Here is a 21104-nt window from a genome sequence, read left to right on the forward strand (position 1 = left end):
AGGAAAGAATATTATCCTTTTCCTTCTTTTGAAGAAAATGGACAGTTGCCATGGTTAGAAGTTCTACCTGGAATGCAAAAACAAGATTTAGATATAGTAAAGGAAACAGATCTCCTCCACTTGTGTTCACTTTTGCATCCAGACTGCTGTAAACATCAGATTCCTAGACTTCATATGAGCTCTTCTCTGCCTCTGAGCTACCTAACTTACTAGATTTTAAGTATCTCAAGTAATTTCATGCTGTAGAATAGGATTCCTTAATTATTTGATACCTATAGCGATCTAATTTGACTATGTTACACACGCACATTGTCTGGTAGCTTTTCTGAATGGATAGGCATTGCACATAGGAGGGTAACTACGGATCTAATGTACAGAAGACAGACAGTAAGCACTAAACAATTCATGACAAGGACTCTGAACACTCAGCCTGGGCTATCCCAGGAAATAGGATGTCAGCGTTCAAGTTGTTCCAGGACATTCGTCCTTGGCATTCTCACTGCAGATAGCACTCTGTCCTGAGTGTTACGCACCATGTGGGCTTAGGGCATTTTCTGTGGAGACGTGATTATTCATGGTAGTAAAAGCCAGAATTACACGCTTAGGCTTCTTAGGCTCTGTGCCTTAATTACAAAATGGCAGATTCTTTTACTGCATAAATTTACAAATAAAAACAAAAATATCATTGCAAAGTACAGAGTGTGTTTAAGAGGGCAGGAAGCATGTACAGGTTTTTCAGGATGCCATATTTCACACTGTACATAAGCTTAGCCAATTTGAGGAAAAGATGACAGCATATGACTCTACTTCCAGAAAGAAAAAGCCCCCAAACTTAAAGAACAGAACCTCCAAATCTGTTAGAGATACTTTAAATATCATTATAAAGTACATTCTATAGCTAGTTAGAAGTCTAAATATAAAACCTCAAAAATGAAAGATCTCTCAGGGTATATATTCAATATTTCAAACTACAGTAACTAAACATCACGCAGGTATAATTCCTAGCATTTCTTTGCGGGCCTCATGCTTTACTTCCTCATTATGCTGCAGGATGGCTTATCCACAAAGGAGGGCAAACAAGTTTAAGTGTCCAATTTAAACACCAACCAATATTCCTGACACACCTTCCTATCCTACATTTTGCTTACTATTCTCTTCATACAGACAGGTGTAATGAAAGTTGGCTTCCATGACAGCAATATTCTTGTTGACAGTCTTTGATTCCTAGCTTCCCTCTGGTTTACGGTTTCCATTGGCACAAAGCCTCAGCAACTTTGTTCCACATGTTCCACTTTACTGTGAAAAGTGACAGCTAAAGTTAAGCTGTGGACTTTTGCATTGATATCATTCAATTGGATCAGCTGTGTTCTACTTCAAAATGCAAACAAAATGTTTCAGGAAAAACACAAAACTGTTTTTGAAGACCTATGTAAGAAGCTGAATCAGTCACACAATCCTGCCGCACCCCAGTGATTTGACCCAAGTTTAACGATGAAGGAAGTGGAGGACAATCAGATACAAACACAGAGGGTGCAAGAGACAGCAGGAATGAAATGTATTTGTATAAATGGGCATCTCAAATGAAGTAACTGAGGAGCACAGTTTTGCACCTGTATTACTTGAATTATTCTACAGGATTAACGCAATGATCAGAACTTGGGAGTTGCAGGTAGAAGTTAAGCTAAACTGAAGAACAAAAGTCCTTCACTAAACAAAATGTTAAAATCCAACATCTTATGTGAATTTTTTTCCTTTGCCCTAAAGTGAACAGGCCATTTAAATTTCAATTAAATAAGTGAACTAAAACTTCTCTTTTTGCTTTTGCTCCAACTTCATGAATCAATTATTAAATTGAAAATTAGAGTGATACGGAATTGATCAAAGTGTGGTGGATGAAGTCTAAACACTTCCTTACACAGGAAACTAAAATCCATTAAAATCTTATTCAGAAAAGACAGCCCATGAACCAAATTTTAAAACCATACACTACAAAAGCAAGGTAACAAAAAAGACATATTTCAGATTTTGAAGCTATGCAGGCTTTTCTGAGTAGTCTGCTAATATTTTAGGCTAAGACTTCCGGCTGCAAGAGCGTACTGCAGAAGTGTTGCAGAAGCTTTTAGTGCTAGATGTGAAAGGAGGAAGCGTTTCCTTGACAAACTCAAGTCGTTTACTGGTGTAAAAGCATTTATCTAAAATTCCCTACCATTTTGACACTACCTCCAGAAGGAAGATTTTTTTCCCCTCCCTCCTGCCCCACCCCAGTATTCTAGACCTTTAGTGAATTAAGTGATAAGTAGCAATACTAGAATAGAAAAGTTAAGGAAACCACATTTTTGTCTTTTTTTCAGATTGTTCTGGGTTTGCTCTAGGCAGTTGGAAAGTGTATGTTTCAGAGTATCATGACACCAGATGAGGAATATACTAACTATGATGAAGAGCCACAAGCCTTAATGCCTTCTCCTTCACATGAGTGGAAGTACATCCACCCACCACATGGTCAAAGTCATGCGACAAGAAACACTGGCTATGTGAATGAAGATGCAGGTCCAGCCACACAATTGTAGGGGGACAGGGGACGGAAAAGTTGCAGGGTTTTAGGTAAAGAGGTGGCAGGGAATGGCCCTGGTGCACTGTCCTGCATCACTGTCTTATAAACTGCCAGTCTGAACCTCAAAACACTGCAGATAAAAGAAGAAAGATATTAAGACTTCAAGCATGGGTTTTTTTCAGGCTGGAATAGGACATACTGCAAGATGTTTATGGAGATTTTACACTCACCAATTTCATAGCTGCCAGCAAGGCAAGTCAGGAAGGCTGCACTTCCTGACCTGTGATTGAAGCTTCCTGCAGACACTCCTGGAGCATGTACAGAAAGGGCAGCCAACAGGTTGGGAACACCCATTGCACTTCAATTGTTTCTGGCACATGAATGAAATGCACAGATTTTTGCACTGTGGAGTTCTCTTTGCTCCCTGTTTCCCCCTGCTCCAGGGGGCATCACCACTGACAGGCACCAGTGCTCCAGGAGAAGTCCTGTCTCCTCCCCACTTGGTCTTCCTGCATCAGCTCTTATCCGTGCCCATGCCCTCCTCCTGCTGCTTGCAGTACAGCCCTTATTCTCCTCCAGCTGCAAATATTCCTCCTGTTTTCCTCTAAGTCGCCTCCTTCAGACAGGCATCACCATCTTTCACCTGCCCTTATCACCCCTACATCTGCTACCCAACTGCCTGCCTTCTTTTCCCTCTCTTCCATCCACCTCCACAGCATAGGTTTTTTGGTTGTGGGGTTTTATTGGGTTGGTAGGTTTTCTATTTATTTTAAAATTACCTGATTGGATTACCATTTCCTTCTTCTCTCCCCACTCCTGACAGAGTCTCAAGGCCAGAGATTCCCCATGCCCAGACCCCATTCTCATTCTGCAATGAAGTATTTTTTTCACAGTGTGGATATATAAATATCTGGGGATACTCCTGAGGCACAGCAGCAAGAAGCAGGCCAGAGGAAGAACCGCAGGGCCAGCAGAGGAGACTGCAGCTCCTCATCCCACGTCGGGATGCCACTTACACTTCCAGTTTCACACGCTACTAGTAAAACCACCTCCTTGTCACATACTTCTCCAGGGTAAATTCATGTGCAGACTCTTCCTTCCCCAGGCTCTCTGGCAGAAAGATTTTACAACTAATACTGAAATCAGAGCTGAAAAAAACCACGTGTGTTCACAGAAAGTAAGTGCACAGCATGAAGGATAAGCCCAAACATGTCCAGTATCGTCGATCGTACTGGCAACACTTCAGACTTGTCAAAAGAACATGGGGGAAGGGAGAGAGAAAGAAGGAAACAGAAAATGTCATGTTAGCCATTTACCAGTATTTAAATGAAATGCAGCATACTTGGAGTATTTTTAGGGTAAAGCATCAACTCTGCTACTTGAATTACGTACTTCGTGAATGGTGCTCAGAAGCACAAAGAATAAGGTTAAATAGAAATATCTTTATTACGTAGTACCTGAGAAATGAAATAAGTGTTTTGCAGGCTTTGCTCATGCAATGTGTTCCACAAGTTACACCTCTTTCTGAGGAAGCAGCATGTGTAAGAGATTTTTATGCACATTTCCTAAAGTACTGTACCTCTCGGAGTCCTTCTCCACAGTTCATTTGGATTTTCAGACAGTAAAATATGGAACAGTAAAAGAGAATATTAAAGTAGAATTTACAAGCTTCTAAAATTAAAGTTGCTGTACAGAACTGAGCTCATAAGAAACCAGTGGCAATTTCAGGGTTTAACTGTTCAGTCAGTACTCCATGTAACTCACAGATATTAACCCTACATAAATGAGCTGCGATCATATTACTTACTAAAGTCAAATAGGAATAGATCTATCCAAGAATTTTGCTGAAGGCAAATTCAGCTGATTAAAAACACTGGCCATTCATCTACATTATTTAACACCACACCAAAGCAGGTGTACTTGATGGGATTAGAAAGTAGTAACATCAAGCTGGATGGGTCCTTCAAAGCTGAGTAAATCAGGATAAGCAGTAGCATTTGATACTAAATTGCAAATAAAATTATTAAACCCATGAAAGAACACCAAAGAAGTTTTGTCATCTTACTGAAAAATTACGTATTGGAGATCTATTTAGAAGCCTTACTTTGAACAAAGGAATAGGAATGTGAAATTGACAAAGTAATTAGCAATTCCATCAAGAATATACTTTAAGAAAATTAGGGAAGAAAATCTAAAGTATGTGCAGTAGCACATACCATGAATACCAAAGTCTGTTGGGGCAACAAGACAATTTAATGCTGTCAAAAATAATTCATTAAATTAACTGAGGGTCACAAAGTACCTGGACCTCCTGTCAAAGTTAGTCTGAACCAGATATGAATATTAATCAATCTGTTTTTATTATGAGCTCAAAGGACATTTGCATCTCATAATTCTGCTGGACTTCTTATCAGGGGCTCATCACCAGGGAAGCACTTGAAATGCTGCTTAGAATTCATGAGAATAGCCATGAACCCAGATCCAATCTCCTTAAGGTTAAAATCCCTATCACGCTTTGATGGTTTTGGTACCACAATGAATATTCATAGATCTGTCATCTATGTTTAGCTCAACATTTAAAGTGAAAAGTAAACAGACAGTATTGCCTACCTGAATTTCACACCTTCAGTTACTCTAGTCCTTTCTTTAAGCAGCAAGTTATTCACTGAAGAGATCCCCAATTCTAGAGAGCAAGGAAGGAGGGAAAAATGGTGTTAAGTAACTATCTATTACAGCTCCTAATGCAAATTATTTATAACAAAGAGCAATGTAACTTCATGTTAGCAGGAAGAAAAGAAAACAGCTACCAAGAGGGAGTCTGGCGTTTCTCCAACTCTTCTTTGCAGAGCACCACAGATGTCAGAACGACTGAGCGACTGCAGTTTGTGAATTAATTCAAGGATTAGAGGCTGCCTTGTTCACTGCAGTGTTGGAAGAAACCTTCACTGACTTGTGCACTCCCGGGTGCTCTTTATTCTTATCCTAATATGTCTACACACTGTTTAAAATATATATGTATATATACACATAAATTATATATATGTATGACATAGTTAAAGGAAGTAGATAAGGAGCATGGGTTCAAAAGCAGTAACTACTTAGTTTGGGCTGCTCCCTTTGCTAGGGTCAAACCTTAATATTCACAGGGTCTGGTGGAAAGGTGCTGAACCAGATGTATATTCCAACACTTCTGTGTGCAAGATTAGTTAGATAATCCTTCTTACTGATCAGCCTTCAGATCACTGGCAACAGCAGGTAGTTCAGGAAATAACTGGTTTGTACTAAGTGCCCAATAAAAATGTGTAACTAAGCAGTTAAGTCTCATGACATCCGTGAGGTTTAGCAAACAAGTTTGTTACTGAATTATTGTCCCTGACATTTGCTAACAAGTTCAGCGGTTCTCAGTAAAAGGAAGGATGGATTACAAGTACTGCAGGCAATAACAGAAAGGAAATACATTCATAAGAGCTAGCTCTGAGCGACAAGAAGAATCACTGCTCTAGAATCTGCTGTTGAAGTAGCAGCAAATTATTTATTGATAATAAACCTGTACTCAAAAAAAAAAACCCCAAACCCAACAAACCAGAACACCCTTGTATTCAGAGAGCATCCACCTGTAATGGCAAACTGTCAAGACAGCATTCATATTATCAGAAACGGGCTTCAAACCAGACAGAAGATGTAAGGAAAGCTGATAACTTCAAACAATCCAGTTCACTCTTCAAATGTTCATGTAAAATAAGGTAAAAGGAGTACTAAATTAAATTTTATGCATCTCCTATGTAAGGTAGGGCAATGTTTTGTAGATTTTATTTTAAAAAAACAAACTCTCTTTACACTTGAGCTCCCTAGTGTTTTATCTTTCACACTACATGGCAAGACGCTTGCCAACTTTCTGTGGGGGCTTGTTTGTCATTTCAGCCCTTCCTTGCTCATCATTTCAGCCCTTCCTTGCTCACATACTACGGAAGCGAGTCTTCTGGGGGTTTTTTGTTTGGTTTTTTTTTTTTCTCAGACTGACATAAGCCAGATTTAAAAAGTAAAATTAAGGTTTTTTTTATCTTTACCCCTGTAGTTTGCAGAAAAGACTGTCAGAAAATTTATGGACTAGAAACAAAGAGCTGAGGCAGATGAGAACAGGTAAAATAGACTATAAATGCAGAAAAATGGTAAATCAAGATAAGAATGCTGGGGAGGAAAAGAGGGAAGGAGGAAACTTGTCTGGACAGCATTACATGTCAAAAGACAGAAAGCTTTGATCACCTCTTTTGTTAGGATAGAAATCTGGGTGGTCAAAACCAAAAAAATTCACAACAGTGGATTACTAAGAGGAACAGCATTAGTAATTGGCTATAACTGCCTTTGTGAAAATAACATTTGATGACTACATAGCCCTGACAGTGACACAAGGAGAGTCTGTGGAAAGAATGAGATTTGAGTCTCCTTCCCTTGGCTAAGGAGTAAGACAACAGTTTTGTAGTCTTTGTTTATCTTCAGTTACCCCAGAATAATGAAGAGGACACAAAAGTAAACTTTAATTGATGGAACAATAAGCTTGACAGACTACATAAGAGATGTACAGTTACTGGGTGAAGGGCTAGAGAACTACAGGTCCCAAAGATGGGAGGGACATCTAGCTGGAGCAAAGCAGGAGGCTATCAACACAGCAGCAGAGGTACAGAAGGAAAACACTTCAATATTATAATGCTTGAGCTCCACATAAACTATACTCAGAATACCTGTAAGCAGAGTTCTGATGATTTTTCTTTCCCCTGGTAAAATAATCATATCACAGTAAGCTGTTCCTCAGACAAAACAGCTGAACAACCAGCTTATAACACATGACACTGCACTGGTTGCCTAACAAGTTCAGTAACAAAGCAAATAAAATCCTTAAAGCCAGCAAGGAAAACATGCATTTTTAGAGCAGGTGTCAATTTTGTAACTGAATTGTCACTGAAAGTTGGCTACCTTCTAGTTAAAGGCTCTGTGGACAACATCTGATATATAGACAGGAGAAACAACTAATTTAACTGCAGTTAAACATGGACCTCCTCACTCAAATGCAACGCAACTGAAATGAAAGTGGAGCAAGATTTGTATTAGTAAATTTCACTGAGAGGAAACTGAGATAATTCTGCATGATGAGATGTTAGCACAGAGTACACATTAGTAGCACACATAACATCCTAAAAACATGTAGAGACTGCAATTCTGCATAAGCCATTTCAGTATGTAACAATATTTATAAAAATGAAGTAACAGAAGATATAAGAATATGTATATTTACAACTTCAAAGCCAAATGTCTTCCTCTACCCCTCTCCTTAAAGGAAAACAGACTAAGTAGAAAATAAATGAATTGCACTGTCCTAAACTGTAGCATTAGAAGTCTAGGGCCATGCTGTTAAGAGCATCAGGACAGAACAATGAAAGCCATCCTTGTACAAGAACGTTTTAAGAAGTCAGTCACAAATGAGATCTGGTGAGTAGTTGTAAGTCATCGTGTCTCAGCTATTTAGAGTCCCAGATGAATGAAGCCTGTAGACTAAACCCACACACTAATGGACAATTTAATTCACAAAACCACTTCGATAAATGGTAGACTTCTAGCTTGAAAGGCTATTAAATGAACTGGTATAGAGTACCAGCCAGCAGATTGGAAAGAACGGTTGTTTGCAGGTACTGCCAAGGCATACTGCTAATCAAGCTGTAACCTTTCTATAAAGTTTGGACAGCTTATTGCACACTTGCCCACATCAGTCATTCATTAAGAATGCCAGTTATAAATAGCAATTGTCTAAGTGTTAGCATTTGCATGAGAATTTGAAGCTTTACGCTTGTCTGAAGCCTTGTTTTCAGAGCTAACAATTCAGTATACTTTCTGTATTTCTAAATAATAATTAAAATACTGATTTAACCAGTTAGAAGAAATTGCTAATTTTGCAACATTAGCAGGCAATTTCATCATTATCCTGACATCATCTGCTTAGATGATTTCTTATTTTACTTAGTCCATCACAGCTTCAAAAGTCATATTAGCCTTTGAGAAGTTAGGTATAAAACTTATGTATGAAAACAAAGATAAAGTACAAATCAATATGATAAATGACATACAGATTACCTTAGAAAGATGAAACATATCTATTAGTACAGTGCTTCTACTAAGAGATACACATTCTTTTAGAGAACCAAAATGCCAAAGAAGTCTATTTTGATGGGGCAGCTACAAAAGTGTCATAAGCATTAACAGACTTGAGAAAATTAATGCTATTATTAAGCCTGTGAAATTCAGAGAGAAAATCATTAGTGCAGCCCCATAACATTTTCTAAGTTGTTTTCTAATTACACAGAACAGGTTGAAATTTGATAAAGAAATTGAAGATGCTATACATGTAAAGCGTAAGCTTTAAAAATGCATTTGTGTCTTAGGGAAAAGTATTTTCTAAGCTAAAGAGGCCATGAGCTGACAACAGATGAAGAGTTAAATAGCCTGCAAACAGTCAGCCCTTCTCATTACAAAAAAAAAATTCAGACATTGAACTTCAGTTTCATCAGTTTAACCATAAGAAAACAATAATCTAAACTTTATATTGGGTTTCAATATCTTCATTAGAACATCTGACTTACCCTTTTGCAAGCCATTAAAAAAAAAAATGGAAAAAATACCGAGCATTAGTTTTGCACCTGCTAAGTAATTTTCATCTCTCTATAGACATATATAGTGTATACACCCAGATTTACAATCATCCCTCCATTCCAGTCGATGGCAAAGTCATATACATACTGAAAATTACAGATAGCCAGTAGAGCATATTTTAGCATTTCATTTAGTAGAACCACAATTAATGTGAATGGATTTAATAAATGTCAATGAGTTCAGAGCTGTGCATATTTGGAAGCAAAAGAGCCATAAGGTATGTAACATTAAATGTAAGTTGAGGCACAAAGAATCATGAAAGGTCATTTTAGTTTCTCCCATTCCTACCAGAGGGATGTAACTCTCAAAATTAGAGTCCTTTAGAGGACAACGTAGAGATGGAGTTTACACTTAGATACATCTGAAGGAGGAAGGTATCTCCATTCACCAACTTAGCCTAGAAAAGGACTAGTGACCGTAGCCTACTTGAACTTCTCTCTGAATACCTTCTCCCCATGTCTAGCATTGTTTGAGAGATCCTTAGAAGACAGCAAGATTAAGACACTTCAATTTTATAATGTTAGCATTTACTTCCGTTGGCCTCCAGAAATCTCACCAAGAAAAAAAAGCAAATAATCCTCTTGAAACTACTAGGAGTCAGACACATAGAAGGCTGACCTCCAGGTCACATATATCTGTGCTGGCATCAAGCTTTCCTATTTCTTCTCTGTTCTAACGAAATTCTTTGGCTCATCAGTGACACAGGTGTGTCTAACTGGATGATGAATGGACAACACTGTAAAAACACACTAAGGAGAAGACTGAAAGATACCTGGGTCAGAGGCTGGGAGTGCAGAAATTCAGCTATGTAAGGTGTGAAATCTTATATTTAATTCCAATTAGACACACTGGATTTTTTGTATGGAGAAACTCTGTATGTATTACAATGTTTGAGAGGCTAAGCCTTTCATAAAGAGAAGGAAGAATTATCTGTGTGCTAATACTTCTTTCTCAGATTATTTTACTGCCATACAACCTAAATCTAACTGTGATCTCTTTTGCTGTATATAAAGGCTTTCCTTATTCATAAGGAAACGGCTGAAAGAGGCTAATACCATCAGGAGTTTTGGTGGGAGGAAGGTGCATTTAATAGAATGCTTTTCAGAAGCAGGTACTGTGTTTTCATATGTGCCAACATAGACTTTGAGAACCTGACATGAATAACTTAACTGACTTACCAGATAAAGGATGTCATTTACTTAAATTTTTGCTTCAAAGTCTGGTATGAATAATCCCTTAGCTGTCTGCTTTAAATCACACAGGTGACAATCAACCTGTGTGCTACTACAAATCCTGTAGGATTAGACAGGTTAGACTTCTACTCCTGTAGGAGTAGACAGGTTGAGGTAATCAACAGAACAAAAAAACCCACCCAAACTACAACAGATCATTGCCTGAAGTCCTATCAACCCTGAAGTTTTGTCTTTTAAAGAGCTAGAAACAGAGGTATCCTGTTGGTGGACATTAAACATCTCCTTCAACAAGCCAAGTAACGACCTAGCAAGTCACTAGCTATACAAACCGCTCCACTGCCTACATAGTCGAGTTCAGCCTTCGCAAAAACAGCCATGAAAAACTGTAACTTGTTTTCCTAAGGCAAGGACTTTCAAAGTCATCACTTCCCACACTTAGCCTCTCAAAAGGAGGCCTGGGATTTTGAAGAAAAAATACCACAGTAATAAGCATTATTACTATGACAGATTGCATCTAACAAGTGAATAGCGTTGTAAAAACAAAATACACCAAGTGATGTGAATGCACACGCGGGTGTCTCAGACCTACGGCTGACTGTGTAAGTTCCGGACAGCCTGACTGAGTGTTCGTGTTCGTGGCAGGCCGATTACTCGAGTGGCACAGGCAGCTCTCATGAGCCTCCCCTGACACATCTGAACTCTGATGAGGCAACAGCATTTCAACTCCACATCCCTCTTCGTGGTTTTGCTATACCGTTTATCTACGCGATGAGAGAGTGAAGAAGCCCATTCTCTCAGGCCGTCTAACACAAAAGTCATTATAACTTGGTCTGCATTTTGAACCAGTATCCATGCCTCTGTAATTCTCAATAGCAGTGGGCCAGTATTTTTAAAGTAGTAAGTTACTGCAGTTCATTAAAATTTAAGACTATCAATATAGTAATGGGGAAAATAAATCATCCTTCATCCAAGTCTCCCATTTTTTTCAGTTTATTTAGACTACAGCAGTAAAGAGCCAAGAAACGCCAGGTTTAACTTGTCCTGTCCCCCACACAAAGCAATAGCCAGACTCTCTACAAATTCACAGGAATTGATAAGTTTATCAGTCTTCAGCACTGACTAAATAAGGGTAATTACTAGGAATCAGTTTTAGCACTCCAGAACAGAACACAGTTCCTTTTAAAAATATTTTTTTTTAATTATTGTTTTTATTTAAACTAGTATTGACTACACTTCAGAACTAATTCTGTGTCTAAGGCAACAACTGCATGTACCAAAGCATCCAGACAGGCTTACCGAAAACCAAGAACCTTAAACATTCACAATGACTTGGCAGAAATCACCAGGACATCAGCCACCAGTAGTAACTGTCCTTGGTACGTAGCTCTAGTTGTAAAACACTGACTTTTAAGCCTACCCGTAAGTTCTTAGAGAGGCAACAAAGACGTTTTGAAGTTTCTTTGCTGGATTACAAGATTCTTATATGCCATTTTCTGAACAGAAAGAAGACTCAATGATTACCCATATATGTGATTATTTTAGTGGATTAGTTTCAGAATCACAAAAAAATTCTGATTAAAAATCAGACTGTAAGCATTATTGGCTGCATCATATTACTTTGGTTTTAATTAAGCAAAGAACATATCTACATCAAAGAACAAGCAGTGCTAGTGGCACTGAGCATACGCTGTATTAACAGATTCCGTTAATGCAGATTCCAACTTTAGCCTTCCTCCCACACACACACACATTACCATGGTGATTTGCAAAACTGGCTGCCTGAGATTTTGGAACAGTACAGCATTTGAAATGCCCTCAGCATCTTTGAATAGATGCAAACACAAATTAAGTTACATTTAAAGCGACAAGAAGCCACAAATAGTTTCATAAAGCTGTCTTTACAAAAGAACACTGACAAAAATATCTTAATATGACCTCAACCAGTAGAAACAAAGCAACAAAGCTTTTACATTAATGCTTTCTGTCCCTGAAAGAAAGGGAACCAAGTCTAAGGATTCTAGAAAAGAAACCACATACATTCAGTATAAAAAGCATAATCTAGAATCGCCCGTTATCTCTGTCAACATTTGAGTAGCTATCTCTGGAAGCGGCCCTTTCAGAACAACATATTTTCTTTAAAGGAATTCTTAATTTATATACTATTTCACTAAAATGCACACTTGTTTGGATATAACAGGTCTATGCTTGTTGCGAGTTTCCCACAAGTAGGATCACTCTTGATGCAGTTTCCTTTTATTAATTATAATTTTCAACAGAAATTTGAAAAAAAAAAATCATGTTAAGAAATGAGGGTCATCTTACTGTGAACACATAGATATCCTGACAACATAGAGGGCACAGGATTGGGAGCCACCATGACAATTCTTGGTTCTTTGTGCTCCAACCAAACAATAGGTTAAACAAGCAAATCCACCACAAACTCTGGTATCTGTATTGTCCTGTCTTTAGTGATAATGTCTCATACTTTAATTTGTATGCACCTTGGGATACAACTAAACACAATTATGATTCTAATGAAGAAATGCAAGGGGCAAGACTTCACCATAAATGCTGCCTGCAGGTAATGACCAATATTACCCTTGCAAATGCATTCTTGCAGAGATGCAGCTGACTTTCTTCACAGACACAACTGTAATAAATTTAGGATCTCAATGAAAGGTTCACCACTAACTTCATCGTAGCCAGGGTTTGACTTGACACACTTAAAATTGAAAGGCATCCCTTCCACTCCTACTGACTTCCCAGGAAAGGCCTGTGGTAAGTGGAAGCACCACTTAACATTCATGCCTGGGTGAAGAAGAGGCACCAGCGCAGGGATTTACAGACTCTTCTTTAGAGCCCTCACAGGAAGCTTGGCAATGGTGGGACCTGGAAGGTGGTCCATGTGGAAAAACTGGATTAGAGTCAATCACATGCTTCACAACAGAGTGGCTGCACTGACATACTGCCCCTTCAAATCCACCTCAGTACAGTCTTAAATCCAACTAACATTTTTCAAGAGCATCACAAGGCTTTACCCATTACCAGATAGCTTAGCAGAAAACAAGTTACAATTGTGTCAAGTAACAGAGCTGGACACACCTAGATTTATCTTTCACTGTTAAGTAAGTCACTATTTCAACAATGAAATAAAAAGACTTGATTACACAGCAAACCCTGGCTGTACCAGTGACATGATCAGTGACATGCTCCTACTGTGAGCAGATCACCTATGTAAGATGAATTTTTTGATAGGACAAAAAAAATAAAAAGAAAACAAAGTAATGCACCATAGCTACCGACTTAGGTCTTCCATTAGCTCCACAAATTATTCTCCCCATATGCTTGAGAACAATAAAAAAATTAAAAATCTGATGAGCACAGAGTGCATGAAATACCGAAACTAAAGCAATTTGAAGAGCACTCCCTGCTCCCTCCTCTTAAAAATTAGGGGTTACTTAAAACAGGTATTTCTAAACCTTTCTTTCAGTCCACCATAGATTGACTTCTTGGGTATGTCACCACAAATAAAAAAACAGGTGAACTCCTGCTTCTGCAATACTTACACATACTTTTGGCCAGAAAAAAAGTTTCTGTTGTATCTCAAAATCTGTTTATACAGTTCAGGTGAACAGGACTACTCTTAACTTCAAACTACTTTCTTACATCAACTTTGATTTATTTTTATTATCTTAAGGCAGAACAACCCTTATAAAACTCAGCTTATTAGAAAAGGATTTCAGTACAGAAAATCAGGGCAAGATACCATTCACTTAAGTGTTAAGAGGGGAAATAGGTAGTTGATCTCAAATGAAAAATTGTTCACAGGAAGCTTTAAAGGAGTAGGTGGAATTCCTTTAGCAAATAGTGTTTGATGAGAATAGCTGCATCACATCGGGCCAATTAAAAGAGATGTTATCAGTCAGCACAAGAGTTATTGAACATAAGCCATAAGATAAAAGCAACCAATAAACGTAACAAAGAACTTTCTGCATGTAAAATTTCAATAGTTACTAGTATGACTGTTTTGACGAGGAAGCCAACTGCAATTTATGAAAGTCCTATTTTTGCACAAGATTTAAACAGTCTCCAAATTCAGTGGGTCAGTGCAAGAAAGATGACAGAAGATCCTCTTCCAAAAAGAAAGTGAGGGAAAAGCATACCAAGCCCCCACAAAGATAAGCCTGTACTTTATGATGAAGGCGGCACCAACTTTAAAACAGAAATCACCAACTTCATTCAAAAGACAGACACACTGGTGGGTTAACCCTGGCTGGACGCCAGGTGCCCACCAAAGCCGTTCTATCACTCCCCCCTCCTCAGCTGGACAGGGGAGAGAAAATATAACAAAGGGCTCATGGGTCAAAATAAGGACAGAAGAGATCACTCACCAATTACTGTCATGGGCAAAACAGACTCAACTTGGGGAAAATTAACTCAATTTATTAACAATCAACCAGAGTAGGGTAACGAGAAATAAAACCAAATCTCAAAACACCCCTCCCTTCTTCACCAGGCACAACTTCACTCCCGGATTCTCTACCTACCCCATCAGCAGTGCACGGCGATGGGGAATGGGGGTTGCAGTCAGTTCATCACACATTGTCTTTGCTGCTCCTTCCACCTCAGGGGCAGGACTCTTCACGTTCTTCCCCTGCTCCAGCATGGGGTCCCTCCCACGGGAGACAGTTCTGCATGAACTTCTCCAACGTGGGTCCTTCCCACGGGCTGCAGTTCTTCACAAACTGCTCCAGCATGGGTCCCTCCCACAGGTTGCAGTCCTTCAGGCACAGACTGCTCCAGCATGGGCCCCCTGTGGGGTCACAAATCCTGCCAGAAAACCTGCTCCAGGGTGGGTTCCTCTCTCTCCACAGGTCCTGCCAGGAGCCTGCTCCAGTGTGGGCTTCCCACAGGGTCACAGCCTCCTTCGGGCATCCTCCTGCTCCGGCGTGGGGTCCTCCACAGGCTACAGGTGGATATCTGCTCCACCATGGACCTCCCTGGGCTGCAGGGGGACAGCCTGCCTCACCATGGTCTTCCCTATGGGCTGCAGGGGAATCTCTGCTCCAGAGCCTGGAGCACCTCCTCCCCCTCCTTCTTCACTGACCTTGCTGTCTGCAGGGCTGTTTCTCTTACATGTTCTCACTCCTCTCTCTGGCTGCCATTTCTGTGCCCCCTGCAACTTTTTTTTCCTTCTTAAATCTGTTATCCCAGAGGCGCTACCACTATGGCTGATGGGCTCGGCCTTGGCCAGCAGCGGGTCCGTCTTAGAGCTGGCTGGTATTGGCTCTGTTGGACATAGGGGAAGCTTCTAGCAGCTTCTCACAGAAGCCACCCTGTAACCATCCCCCTGCCCCGCTACCAAAACCTTGCCACACAAACCCAATACACACACTTATTTTTTCTATGTGGACAATTAGGATTTTGACTGGGAAGGCTTTGGTGACAACACACTTTCTATTCTGTGGAAAGAAAGTTTTCCTAAGAAAACATTTCTGAACTCTGTGCAATAACTGATAAAGTTCAAGACATGTACAGTCAGAAAAAAACATGTTGAGTTGTACAGTAATTTGTAAAAAAAGCACAAGAGCCCAAAATACCCAGCAAACAATAACAGTCTGTAATCCATTATTTGATTCATGCATTATTTTGCCCTTGCACTGTGATTTATATACAGATAAAACAAATAGCTCTGTTTTAGCCTAAATGGTTAGAGATACTTACAATATTTTATCCTTGCTTGCCTGAAGTGCAACTGTAAGTACTGTAACAGTTTTGCTGTGAAAAATTATTGGAGTGGTCATCACTGTGCGTAATCTTCTCCCAGTGTTAGGAGCCCCTTATTGTTTAGATGAAAGTTTCTCCTTTACTATGCTAAAGATGAATTGCAATTTCCCCTCCAGCACCTCTCCCCCAATGTAGAGGCAATGGTTTATACAGTGCAAACAACACTCATCATGACACTTCTGCTACAATTTATGGTGCGGAGAGGATTCAAACTCTGTCCAGTGAAGGACTGAGCTGACAGTTTTCTAATAACCACAGTATCAGACCAAGTGCTCAGGTAACTGCAATCCAATAGACCTTCGACATTACTAGATGTTGGCCTATACCGTGATCCATACTTTCAACATCAGGCAAATAAGCACGCCATCCACTGAACACAACGCACAGAGATCCATTTCAGTTGTTTGTTGAATATGCCTTAACCATAACTTTGAAGCAAGCTGAACAGTTCCTAGCTCTTCAGGCAATGCAACTGTCAGCAGCTTGCTTTCTCCCATGTACCACTCTGACGCACTACTGCACATGCAGAGAGAAGGTATCAGTTCTCCCTCTGACATCTCATGACAAATATTACCAATGTGATTGGACAGAAAGCTATCTAAATCAGAGGAGGAAGTTAATATAGTATAGTCATGTGTCCAGGAAGAAGCCTGCAAAACCTGCTGATGATCGCATTGACACCTTACGTCTTCCTCTTTACACCTCCCTCCTAAACCCTTCTGTTAATGTGACGCTGACAAAGAAGATGGAAGAGTGCTCTGAATTAGGTCTCCGCTAATTAACTGTGCCTTCATTACAGGCAAGAGAGCTCCTCTTCCTCTTGGAGTTGAGGAGAAGCAATCAAGAGAAATCTTCTGTTCTTCTTGGGACAGTAATTACCCTTGGACTAGTAGTTTCATCTCACACATCCACTTATAACCACACACAAAAAATTGAACTAGAAAGAGACCAAAGGGGTCCTCAGACAGAGTTATCCAGCTATGTAACAGGCACTGAGAACAGACCTTCTCAATAGGACACACACCAGCCTAACTTCCTACAGTCTCTTTGTTAGTAACAGCCAGCTTTCCCACTGCTAAACCTCCTCTTCGATCTGCTCTTTACATGAAGCCCCTGCTTCAACATGTTCAGTGCAGCTGTTTGATTGCTCTCTTACCCACCTTCATTTGTTCCAGGTTGCTTGTTCCTTGAATTTGTCATTATTTCTTGACATCATCACTGATCATGCAATAAAACAAGAGACACTCACTAATCATGCAAGACAGACTTGCTTCATCAAAATATCCTGAAACTTTTAAGTGACCGTGAATACTCAAAAGCCTTCAGATTTACTGACATTTTTTAAACAAAAAGGAATCGAACCCACCCATCTCAGGATCAGCATCCTTCAGGGAAGCATTCCTCCTCCCCCTCACCCCTTTATTTTCCTCCCAGGCTTGGCTACAGGAAGGAACACCATGTCCCTGCTTTTCTAATACATCTCCATTTAGTCTATTAAAAAATTTGTTCTGGAAAAAAAAAAATCATTTAGTTGTGCAATCATCATCATGTACGCTTAGCTTCAGTACTTTTAATGCAACAGTATTACAGCAAGACAGCTATGATATTCAAAAAACTCCCTTATGTTAACCCTACTAAGTATACTGTAAGAACTGATAACATTGCATTAGAAAACAGGCATATATGTACCAGCTACATTTGGGGAGTAAACAGCAGCCAATTCCCTACCATCCTTCAGCATATATAAGAAAGCATTTCTCTGATTTTTAAGGTATCAAAACAGTGACTAGCACTTTCACAACATCGCCAGTTCTTTTAAAACTCAGTCACTTGCTTTCCAGGCCAATATTAAGATTAGGATGCACAAGAAGACTAATATTAAACAGATACGGTAGTTACTAGCAAACACATTTTAATGAGTACAACACAGTAAGGTACAACAAGGCTCTATGAAGGGCCACACAAGTCTTCACCCTTTTTCTCTATCTGAGCGCACAGAGATATACAGTGAGAAACAGATACCCAGAGGTAAGGTGGCGACCAAAGATAACTGTGTCATTCAGATGCATGTTTATGTAAGGTGACAATCTTTGATATTTGCTAGAACCATATCTAGTAAAAACATGTGTTGCAGTAATAAATTTGATGATAAATTGCTGTTCCGTTCCTGGACTCAGGTTGTCAAGTGTAATCAAGAGCTGCAACTAAGTTGCTGAAAGCTAGTTGAATAGTCAATGTATTACTTAAAAGTAAGTGAAAGTTAGTCATATTTTAATTCTATACAAGTACTTAGTGACACTGACCAGAACCCAGTGGGTTTCTGCACACAGAGCTAACACAAATCATGACAGAGTTTGCAAAACAGACTGGCAAGAGACCTTCTTTCGCACTATGGTATGCTAACCTTACATATTAATTTGCCACTCCACAACAAGCTAAGTTCACCAAAAATGAGACAAACAAAAAAAAAACCACCTGCAAGAGAGGAACGTCCAGGAAGTACTGTAACTTTTTTTTTTTTGTTACAGTATTGAGTAATTTAATTCCACATTATGCTTCATGCCTGAAGGCTGGTCTATAAATCACATTAAGCAAAGCAAATGTCTCAACACTATTCTTAATAGCTGGAAAAAACTTCTTGAACTCCAAGTAACTGCCACCTCAGTCATATACCACAGAATGAAATATGTTTTCCTTGTAATTCATATGTCAATAGCGTAAAGAAAAAGTGTTTTTCTTATAGTGTATTGTAATCCTAGCAAGAAATCCTAACTGAAAAGAAACCCCTTCACACCCCACCTTTGAGGGTCAAAAGGTCTGGCACAAATATCTAAAGGGTTTGTGCAAGTTTGCTCCAAAAGGCTGGCTCAAGTTACCAGGTGTTACACAGACTCCTCCCCAGTGGACAATGAATTATACCAGCAACTGCTGATTAACATCATTTCACCACCACAAACCATTACTTCTTCCAGAAACGTAAAAGAGTGTCAATTGCACTTCTTGTTAGGGAAAAATATGAAACGAGATGTTTAACACTTCTTGATTCCATGGGACATGACCTGATTTCTCGACACTGCTTTAGGGTTAATGTTTTATCACCGCAATGAAAGCTGTGATATCTAGGTTAAAAAAAGTCACAATAAAATATTTAGAAAGCCATTTGGAATGCACACTCAACTTCCCTTCTTCCCTTCCTGTTTCTAAATGAACTCAACTTATTTTTTGGACAGCAGAAACTATGATGGGATGTTCAAAACATTTCTAACTGTCTTTTCCCTATCGTGACAAGCCACGATGTCCACAAGGCTTCCCACAGACCACCCCACTGCAAGTCACAGAACTGCTGACACCCTCATAAGGTCAGAACTACTAGCAAGCTTCAAAGCAATTTATTTTGTCTGGTTATGTGACAGTGTAAGTAAATTGTCAATTACTTTTCAGCAAAACAGCCCTTAAATCAAAGATAACATATGACACAGCTGTAACACTTCTGGACAACAGTTTCAGAGATCTTCATTCCTCTGGTGTACAAAGGCATTATAATGTTTTATAGACCGTACACTGTAATTTCCTATCTATACAACTTTGGTCTAGATACACAGAAAATTCACTAGGAAGCTTCATGAACATAGAATAACTGATTCTCTGCTGCGGAAAGGATACCAGCCTTTACTCAAAGCAGAAAGCATGCAGAAAGTATTACCCCTTAGCAAACTCATTTTAGATATCTGGACAGCTATATCCAGATTCTAGTTCCTCACTCCAGCTAATGGGAGAAATTAAATTTAAGAGAGCAGATGCAACTACTGACACACAATTAAATTTATGTACATACTAAAATTTATACAGTGAATTATCTCATTGCTTACTTGAGCTGCTACTTAGTTCATTAGTGGTTGCAATCATTTGCCTGATCACTTTCTATGATTACATCTACAATAGTCCCTTTCTCCCTTCAAAAAAATAATTACTAAACAAATTTAGTATTTTATTACATCTTTCAAAATTGCATCTATATTTCAACAACATAAAAAACAACTTTGAGAAACATATCTGTACCTTCACTGAGCTATTATTAATCAGATTACCTAAGGAAATTGACTAAACAATCCATATGAGAGAGAAAAAAGCACCACCAAACCTCAGTTACTTCAGTTAAATAAAAGGAAACATACTAGTATTACACTTACAGGAGTTCCCTATACATTGATTTAAGCTTAAAAGGTGACTGTCAGCCCTTGAGAATTAAGTAAGAACCACCACCAAAAAAACCCCTTAAAAAAGAGCTTGAGGCAACCCCTCCCCCCAGGTTTTACAGATTTTCTTTACTTTTCTATTTTTTAATCAATTATCGCAGTCCAGGAGGCATATACGTGCAATGGGCGTGGGAAAAGTCTGTTCAGGGTTTCATTTAAACTACTTCTGAAGTTTTTCTCACACAAACGTGAAATAAATACTCCATTCACCCATCCAACTTCAAAAACAAAATCAGAAGACTTACAGTTTAATGCATATCCAACATCAGAGTTACAAGTCGCAGGACCTTATGCTCCCCTGCCCTATGAAAGTAAGATTTACAGTTTTGGTAAGAGCACAAGGTTACACACATTGAATAACTGCCTGAAAACCAAACGCTTAACCCAGACGACAAGCGCCACATTTCAAACCTCCGTGTTACGTACGACTCTCCCTCTCCAGATGCACAACAGAGTCATAGCTGCTACACCCCAGCGCCCACCACCACCCCCCGCCCCGGTCGGCCTTCCGCCCCTCACGCCGCTGCCCGGGGCTCCCCACGGCGGTCAGGGACACGGGTGGCGGCGGCCCGGGGGGGGGCGGCTCCGCGGCATCCCCGGCACGCCACCACGCCCTGT

General features: G+C 39.5%; 1 protein-coding gene across 4 annotated transcripts in view; it reads right to left on the reverse strand.

Annotated features, from left to right (window-relative positions):
• The window catches only part of CDC42SE2 (CDC42 small effector 2), an 85094-nt gene extending 64118 nt beyond the window's left edge, over nucleotides 1–20976 (reverse strand). The window contains exons 1-3 of one of the 4 annotated variants that reach the window (XM_010568720.1): nucleotides 20732–20976; nucleotides 5162–5234; nucleotides 3568–3661 (exon numbers count right to left, since the gene is read on the reverse strand). The gene's annotated coding sequence lies outside the window, so the exon portion shown is untranslated. Of the gene's footprint in view, nucleotides 1–533; nucleotides 628–3567; nucleotides 3662–5161; nucleotides 5235–20731 lie in introns of those variants that run through there. The other 3 variants (XM_010568717.1, XM_010568721.1, XM_010568719.1) reach the window with 3 other exon arrangements.
• Nucleotides 20977–21104: the final 128 nt, after the last annotated feature.

The sequence above is a fragment of the Haliaeetus leucocephalus genome, unplaced genomic scaffold (assembly GCF_000737465.1).
Source record: "Haliaeetus leucocephalus isolate CR32 unplaced genomic scaffold, Haliaeetus_leucocephalus-4.0 Scaffold251, whole genome shotgun sequence".
Lineage (NCBI taxonomy): Eukaryota > Metazoa > Chordata > Aves > Accipitriformes > Accipitridae > Haliaeetus > Haliaeetus leucocephalus.